This window comes from Hemicordylus capensis, chromosome 4 (genome assembly GCF_027244095.1).
Source record: "Hemicordylus capensis ecotype Gifberg chromosome 4, rHemCap1.1.pri, whole genome shotgun sequence".
Lineage (NCBI taxonomy): Eukaryota > Metazoa > Chordata > Lepidosauria > Squamata > Cordylidae > Hemicordylus > Hemicordylus capensis.
In genome coordinates this window covers 10,509,058-10,517,254 of record NC_069660.1, presented here as the reverse complement: position 1 = coordinate 10,517,254, position 8,197 = coordinate 10,509,058, and the positions used below count along the sequence as shown (strand labels likewise).

General features: G+C 45.0%; 2 non-coding genes across 2 annotated transcripts; both read left to right on the top strand.

The window, feature by feature from the left end:
- The first annotated feature begins 984 nt into the window (after positions 1 to 984).
- LOC128325520 (U5 spliceosomal RNA) lies at positions 985 to 1,100 on the top strand. Its single transcript, XR_008307503.1, has one exon. It is a non-coding gene; the product is annotated as a U5 spliceosomal RNA (small nuclear RNA).
- Positions 1,101 to 2,244: 1,144 nt separating this feature from the next.
- On the top strand, positions 2,245 to 2,360 carry LOC128325518 (U5 spliceosomal RNA). Its single transcript, XR_008307501.1, has one exon. It is a non-coding gene; the product is annotated as a U5 spliceosomal RNA (small nuclear RNA).
- Positions 2,361 to 8,197: the final 5,837 nt, after the last annotated feature.

Genomic DNA, 8,197 nt, shown 5'->3' with positions numbered 1-8,197 from the left:
TGACTATCGATCCTAAAAGGCAGAAGCTATCCACCACTTCAATGTCTTCAGTGTCAATTCTGAGGTTGGTTGCTGTACCCGTTGTCATTAGTTTAGTCTTCATCTTGACATTTAGTCATGGTCCCATTTTTTCACTGTGCTCCTTGACTTTCATTACTAGAGCTTGCAGATCATCTGCATTCTCAACTATCAGAATGGTGTCAAAAGCATAGCGCAGGTTATTGATGTTTCTTCCTCCAACTTTAAAACCACACTCTTCTTCCAATCCCGCTTCTCTCAGTATATGTTCAGCATATAAATTGAATACAGAATAAATAAAGTAAGTAGTGGTGCCATGGAATTCAATGGGCTTCCTCCTGGCTGTGCATGTTTGGGGTCTGCATGAGTGCTGCAATGCTGCGCACACTTGCTTGGGAGAAAACGCCCAACAAGCCTGACTGCGGGACCTTCCGTGCCTTTATGCTCGCAAAACAAGCTAGCTTACATCACGGCCCCTTCCTACCTCCCCGTCCCCACCCACCAGCTAGCTCAGCTCTTTCTAGGGGCTTCCCCGCGCAGCCTCGCCTCCCACGCTGCACCAGGGCTAGCTTACACATCACTCATCACAGCCCGCTTCCTGCTTACAGTCTCTGGATCGCTGCGCTGCAGCAACCGGTGGGCGGTAGGCGCTTTGCACGACTTCAAAGAATCATGCACCGGGAGGGGCGGAGCTCCGAGCTGGAAAGAGGGAGGGGAGTCGCTCCGGGAGGCTTATTTGCAACTGACGGAGACCATAATGCATTGCGCTTGAAACCGAAACGCGTTCTGGTGATTTCGGGTCTTCTTTAAAATGGAAAGTACACTAAATAGACTGCAAAGCTTCCAATTCGTGAGAAGCACCCCCAGCTCTTGCCTGGTGCAGAAAGGCGGGCGCCAAGGGCGGCGTACCATAACCTCGAGGGTAGGGATTCATTGTATACCCGGCCTGGTTTGGAATGCGCACTCATACTCCGGTTTCTCTTCAGATCGCATAAATCTTTCGCCTTTTACTAAAGATTTCCGTGGAGAGGAACATTTACGAGTTTCTAACTAATTTTTCGAGGCTCTACGCATGTAGGGCTGTCTTTCTCTGGTGAAAAAAATAGAAAATGGTAGTGATGACTGTTATGGAACTGAATTGGCATATTTGTGGTTGAGTATGCTCTGTGCTGAGTTTTGAGACTATTGTGTAGGTTAGTTGGGAGAGTCCAACACGGCCGCGTTCCGACTAAATTCTCTTGGGGTGAGGTGGAGGTGGTGGCTGCTGTTCCGAGGCTGTGCGCTGATTCCGAGAAGCTGTGGACTACAGCTCCCATAATTCCCAGCTGCAATATTCTGCTTCAGAACAGAATACGGTAGTAAATAGGAGCATAGAACTTAATGCGCTTCCTTCTGGCTGTGCATGCTTGGGATCTGCACGAGTGCTGCGCCCTTGAGCACACTAAATTGGGAGAGGCCAACACGGCCTTCTGACTGATTATCCTGGGGTGGGGTGGAGACGGTGGCTGCTGCTCCCTGAGGCTGTTCCCTGATTCCCATAGGCTGTGAACTACAATTCCCATAATTCCCAGTTGCAGTATTGAAGCTGGGAATTATGGGAGTTGTAGTCCACGGCCTCTGGGGATCCCTGTTGCAAGGAACACGGGAGCGGGGGAGGAGGAGCACGTCTGCCATTCAGCTAAAATGGGACATTTCGGGCCTTTAGGTCGGCTTGCATGCGAACCCCCTCAACCTGCAAGCCCGCGGTCCCTCTCGGGGCTTCCTTCCTCGCTCAGCCTGGCCTCCCAATGCTGGGCCGCCTGAGCTCTGTCATCACAGCGCGCTTCCTTTTCATAGCCGCCACATCGCAGCAGCAGCAGCGTCCTTTCAGCAACAGCTGCAAAGGCGCTTTGCACCTCCTCGACTTCAAAGGCTCGTGTCCCGGGAGGGAAGCCTGGAGGGATTGATTGGAGCACCGAGCTGGAAAGTCGGAGGGGACTCTGTCCGAAAGGCTTATTTGCATCTGGCCGCGACCATAATGCATTGCGCGAGAGACCGAGGCGCTTTCCCGTGATTTTGGCCCGCCTTTACGATGAAAACATCGGGAACAGAATGCAGCCCCGCAGATCTCCATCAGGACCTCTCGCTCCTGGCTGGTACGGAGGCGCAAGGCACCTTGAGAGGGGAGACCCTAACCTATTTGGTCGGGGACATTTCTATACCTGGCCTGGTTGGGAGTTGATGTTCATACTCTGGTTTCTCTTCAGATCGTATAAATCTTTCGCCTTTTACTAAAGATTTCCGTGGAGAGGAACATTTATGAGTGTTTAACTAATTTTTTGAGGCTCTACTTTGGTAGGGCTGCTTTTTTTTGGTAAAAAATAGAGTATGTAAGAATTTTCTTGTGTATGTTCTAAAATTTGCAATCCTTTTCATATATGTTATTCAATTATAATTCCCGTCACTCTCTGATGCAAATTGCAATGGCTTTTGGCTATTGTGGTTGGGTAGGATGGGAGCTGTAGTTGTGGACCCACATTTGAAAACGCCTGTAGTAATTTAGATGTTAATTAACCCTAGCATTACCCTAACCCCAGCACAGTACTTTCACTGTGTGTTGCTGCTGTCTATCTTAGGTTTCTTTTCAGATTGTGAGCCTTTTGGGGACAGGAAACCATTTTATTTCTCTGTGTAAGCCACTTTGGAAACTTTTGTTGTAAAGCGGTATATAAATATTTGTTGTTGTGATGTGTTCTATTGTTTGTCTTTGAGCAAGTTGTTTGTGCACATTTTTTATGGTAAGTTTGTTTCCATTGCAAGCTAATTGTCAGCCTTTGATCCAAAACCCCCACATCTGCTTCAAATATTATTGAAGGAATTTGTCAGGATGGTTCTCAGGAGGTTCTCTTGACAAAGAAGTTCCTCCTCTTTATCTCCTTTTGGGAATATACAGAAGTTGTAGCAAAACTACTACAGACAGAGGCAATGATTCATTATTCCTGATTGAACCTTTGTGTTTAATAAGCCTACTAACCTTTGTCAACAATGCTTGTAAGTAAGCCAAGTTCTTTCCATGCAATTTGTCCTATACTGTGCCCTGATGCAAACTTCGTCATCCTGTAGAATGTGACTGCTCCAGATCACTGACCAGCCACCAGCACCCTGTCTCTAGTTTGAATTTCTCCTTCGTCAGAAGATAGTCCTTGAAAATAGAAGAGTGTTGTTTTTATCTGGGAACAGCTTTAGATCCAACAAAATGTGCCTTAAAATCCTCTTCATTATTGCTTGTGGAATTCCATTTGTTTGGAATTCTGCTAAAGTACAGCTGTGGCCCCACTACAGATGTTGGGGCTGCAATTCCTTTCATTTCTATTGGCCACTGTGGCTAGGGATGATGGGAGTTATAGTCCAAAAACAGTTGGAGGGTCCAAGTTGTGCAGCCCTGATCTAAAGATATAATGGAAGATTATTTCCATAGAAAAAATTATGTCTGTGTGTTCAGTTTTGAGGATCTTCTTCACTAGCATTGCCTTTTTCCTCATTTTTTTAAAAAAAGAACTATTTCTATTAAAAATGTGAGTCTCATCACTTCATTATGCCTGATTGCTTTTCCTAAATCTGTTATGTAAATAGATTTCTATATATCTCTATCAATGTACAGTAAACCACTTTTGGAACTTTTGTTGAAAAGTGGTATATAAATATTTGTTGTATTTAAATTGTATTATTGCACTATTAAGTATTTGGTAGCTCTGTCCAGATTGGCAAAGGAGTAAGACAAGTCTGTATACTTTCTCCTTATTTATTCAATTCATATGCTGCACATATACTGAGAGAAGCTGAATTGGAAGAAGATGAGTGTGGTTTTAAAGTTGGAGGAAGAAACATCAATAACCTGCACTATGCTGATGACACCACTCTGCGAGCTGAGAATGCGGATGTTCTGCAAGCTCTAGTAATGAAAGTCAAGGAGCACAGTGAAAAAATGGGACCACGACTAAATGTCAAAAGACTAAACTAATGACAACGGGTACAGCAACCAACCTCAGAACTGACACTGAAGAGGCTGAAGTGGTGGATAGCTTCTGCCTTTTAGGATCGACCATCAACAGTAAAGGATCCAGCAGTCAAGAAATATGCCACAGACTAGCACATGGTAGGGCTGAAATGAAGGCCTTGAAAGGATATTTAGATGCCGTGATGTATCTGCACCTACAAAGATTAGAATAGTTCGGACAATGGTTTTTCCTGTGACACTCTATGGATGTGAAAGTTGGATTTGAAGAAGCAAGATAGAAAAAGTATTGATGCTTTTGAACTATGGTGCAGGAGAAGATTTTTGAGGATACCATGGGCCAAGAAAACAGGAACCGTAGCCAGGAGAACAAACAAATGGATCATAGAACAAATCAATCCAGAATTTCTACTTGAGGCACAAATGACCAGAATCAAACTATCATACTTTGGACACTTCATGCGATGATCCAGCTCCCTTGAGAAGTCTATAATGCTGGGGAAAATTGAAGGATGACCGTCAGCAAGGTGCATGGACTCCATTACGAAAACCATGAATGCTCCACTGAATGTCACAAGCTCACTTGACAGAAGACGCTGGCCAGAGGTATATGCTACAAAAGCCAGTAGCTCAGGTTTCAGTCTTTTATTGCTAGAATCTCACCAGGGATACAGGAGTGAGGAGGGAGAAGCCCAAATTCCAAGGTCACAATCTCTCCGGTAGAGGCCCAAGCCGATTTGACATGTTGTTTCCAGCTGTTGTTAAGGCACAGGCTGCCTGATTTATAGTCAGTGGTCACGTGCACTTAATCAACATTCCACCCCCGCCAGCTGTCATAGATTCAATCTAACTCTTGCTGCCTCTGGACCTCAAGTCGATGATGCCTTCGTAATTCTCTCACCTGTTGCTGGCATTTTCCCCGTCTGTGTGCTCGAGGAGATAGTGACCATTCAGACTCTGGCTCAGATCCTGACCTTTCTCTCCCAAAGTCACCTGGCCCATCCTGCGCCAAACACCCCCCCCCCCCCCCGGCCTATCTCATTTCCCTCCCCATTCATATCACCTGCCTGCTCCTCCTCAGGTGCCTCCCCACCTTCTGGTAAGTTGCCCGTCCCCCACTCCTCTCCAGTGTCCTTGAGTGGGAGAGTGACAGTGAGAGACCTTAAAGGTCAAGTTGAAGGCAGATCATTCTGGAGAGAATCTATCTATGTGTTTACTAAGAGTTGACACTGACTTGATGGCATTTAATCAATCAGTCGATCAGCTACATCACATTATTCCTGCAAAACATTGGTCACTTCCGTTAACACATTAAGAGATAACAGCGCATGTGAAGAGTGTCAACCCCATCCACACAGAGTAACTATAAGCAGTACACATACCCCCTTCCATATCACAGCAAGCATACTCTTGTTACAAGTCTCTCATCAGTGGGAATGGAATGGAATTTCTGGATTAAACTACAGATCATTTTCATTTGGCTTGCATAAAAACATCAGCCACAGAAATATGGAACCTCCATGTTCATAGGCAGTATGCCACAGCATACCAGTTCCTGGGGAGCAACAGCAGGGAAGAACTATTTGTTGGAAGTGAAGGACTATGCACTGTCTCTTGTCCCAATGACATAGGAGGACAGATTAGTGAGTCAGAGGGCCAAGACCTTGGTTATCCCTTTTCTACTGCTCTGACACGATCCCTTTGGAATGTAGATTGCTACTCTTAGGGACACTTCCTTCCAGCCACTTCCTTTCTCTCCCTTCCCTTCCTGTTCCTTCTACCTTGCAACATGGAAGCTCCTCTCCCCTGCACCATGTGTGCAGAGATGCAGAATCAATCTGCATCCAGCTAGATAGATAGATTAGAGATCCTAACTCCTCACTTTCCTATCCAGAATGGAGTTCTCTAATAAATGCCATATATATTGATTTGAAACTATGAACTGGCTCCAAGTTACAGTACTTTACTCTCAACATACACGCATGCCTAACCAAATTCTGCTGTGTTGTGCCGTCTGTGCACTCTGCTATAATGAAAAAGGGATTCTCTTACCAGAGAGAATTCCCAACACTATTATCCTCATTGCTTGCTGTGGGTGCCCCCCAAACATCTGGTTGATTACTGCTAGAAACAAGATTCTATCTGGACTAGACCTAACAGGTGTTATGTACTCTGAAATGCTTGCCAGCCTCTAGTTCTGTTCTCATCAGCATGAAGACTCTAGCCATAAATACATCTTGCAGGGAAATTATGTTGAAAACAAATCCTCAGTTCTGCTATGCTTTACTCACTGTGTTAGTAAATGCTGCAAGGTGATAAACTAGTATTAAGGACAAAAAAAAAGAAGTTCTTAAGCAGGTCTCCCCACTTCTACCCAGACCTCCAGATGATGATGATGATGATGATGATGATGAATTTGATTTCTATACCGCCCTTCCAAAAATGGTTCAGGGCGGTTTACACAGAGAAATAATATATAAATAAGATGGATCCCTGTCCTCAAAGGGCTCACAATATAAAAAGCAACATCAGATAGACACCAGCAACAGTCACTGGAGGTACTGTGCTGTGGGTGGATAGGGCCAGTTACTCTCCCCCTGCTAACGAAAGAGAATCACCACATTAAAAGGTGCCCCTTTGCCAAGTTAGATGGTGATGATCGGCAGGTATGTTTGCTCAGCTAGTCTAGCCTGGGTGGTCCCCTTCTTAAAGGTTCCTTCCACTCTTAAATGCCATGGATAATTTAGCAGCTGGTTCCTGTGAGAAGTCACGCGGCTGGCCTTTCCCAGCTTTCTAGGAGCTGCTTTTTTGCTGAGTCAGACCAAGCAATCATTTCTTTGTACTTGGGCTGGTTCTCCAGGAACCCAGGCGGAGGATTTCCCCAGTCCTGCTATTTAATATCCTGAAACAGGAGGTGCCAGGAATTGAAACTTGGTCTTTAAACATGCAAATTTGTGTTACAGAACTACACCCTGCTTGGAGCCCCGGGGAGAAAAGAAACAAAAACCTTTAAAAACACCACACACACTCGGGGTTTTTGTTTGTTTGTTTTTTGGCTATTGTTACTCATCATGGGTTTTGACCAGTGTTCTATCTAAATTTTTGTATCTGTGTGCAGAATGAGTTCTGTTCTGGGTGGCAGTACATAGGAACATAGGAAGCTGCCATATACTGAGTCAGACCATTGGTCTATCTCGCTCAGTATTGTCTTCACAGACTGGCAGTGTATGCCCATGTGCATTCAGAGTGGGGCCTTCCTTATTCAACCTGAGAGGGATCTAAAATTAACTAAGCAGACATCAAAAAACTTGTGAGTGTGCACACGCCTTAGAGGGGACACTGGATTTGACCCTTGAGACTATAAAGGCTGTTATGCCTTGTTTTGCATGCACATGCTGCATGTGCTACAGACTGTCAATTTATTCAGCAATTCAGCCCTTGAAATCCTTTCCGCCCTTACTTAAACCTTCAGGGGACCCCATGAAAATGAAAACATCATCGTCATCATGGGGTAACTGTACCCCACCCATCTGTGCAACAAATAGCCAGTAATCATATTAAGTAACTTGGAAAACACACTGTTTATTATTCTCTTAGAATTAATTAAGCTAGAAGGCACACATTAACACATTTCTTTAACTCAGAAAAAGAGTTTTCTTTACTAAAAAAATTTTAAAACTTCATTAGGGGAAAAAACCACAAATTTGCAATAAGAACTCGGGGGGGCGATTTCAGAAAACACGCACTGACATTTTTTAAAAATTGCACACAGTCAGCACATAGCTGCATTATGTGAATTATATCCATTTATATGTGCCACTTTATATGTGCGGGCAAAAAAAAAGTACTGGTGTGATGAAACAGTGCATGATGCCTCCCCCCTAGGGAAAAAAAATCCAGGGCTGCATACTGGCCAACCTTGGCAGCCATGGATGGCAGAGAGGCACAGTGGCCATTTCCTCCCACCAGGTGAGAGTTCTACATAAACGGGCGCCAGAGTGTTACCTGCAACAGATCAGATCAGACACAGGTGCAATCTCTTGAAACTTCCTAGAGTACAGAAACCTTTTGGGGTGGGAGCGGCTGTTCTTTGGAGCCGTATCCTTCCCTGATCCTCCACAGGGCTCCAAACCCTTGTCTCTGCCGTGGGCCCTTCAGGTTGGTCACCACATCCCTTTGCAGACG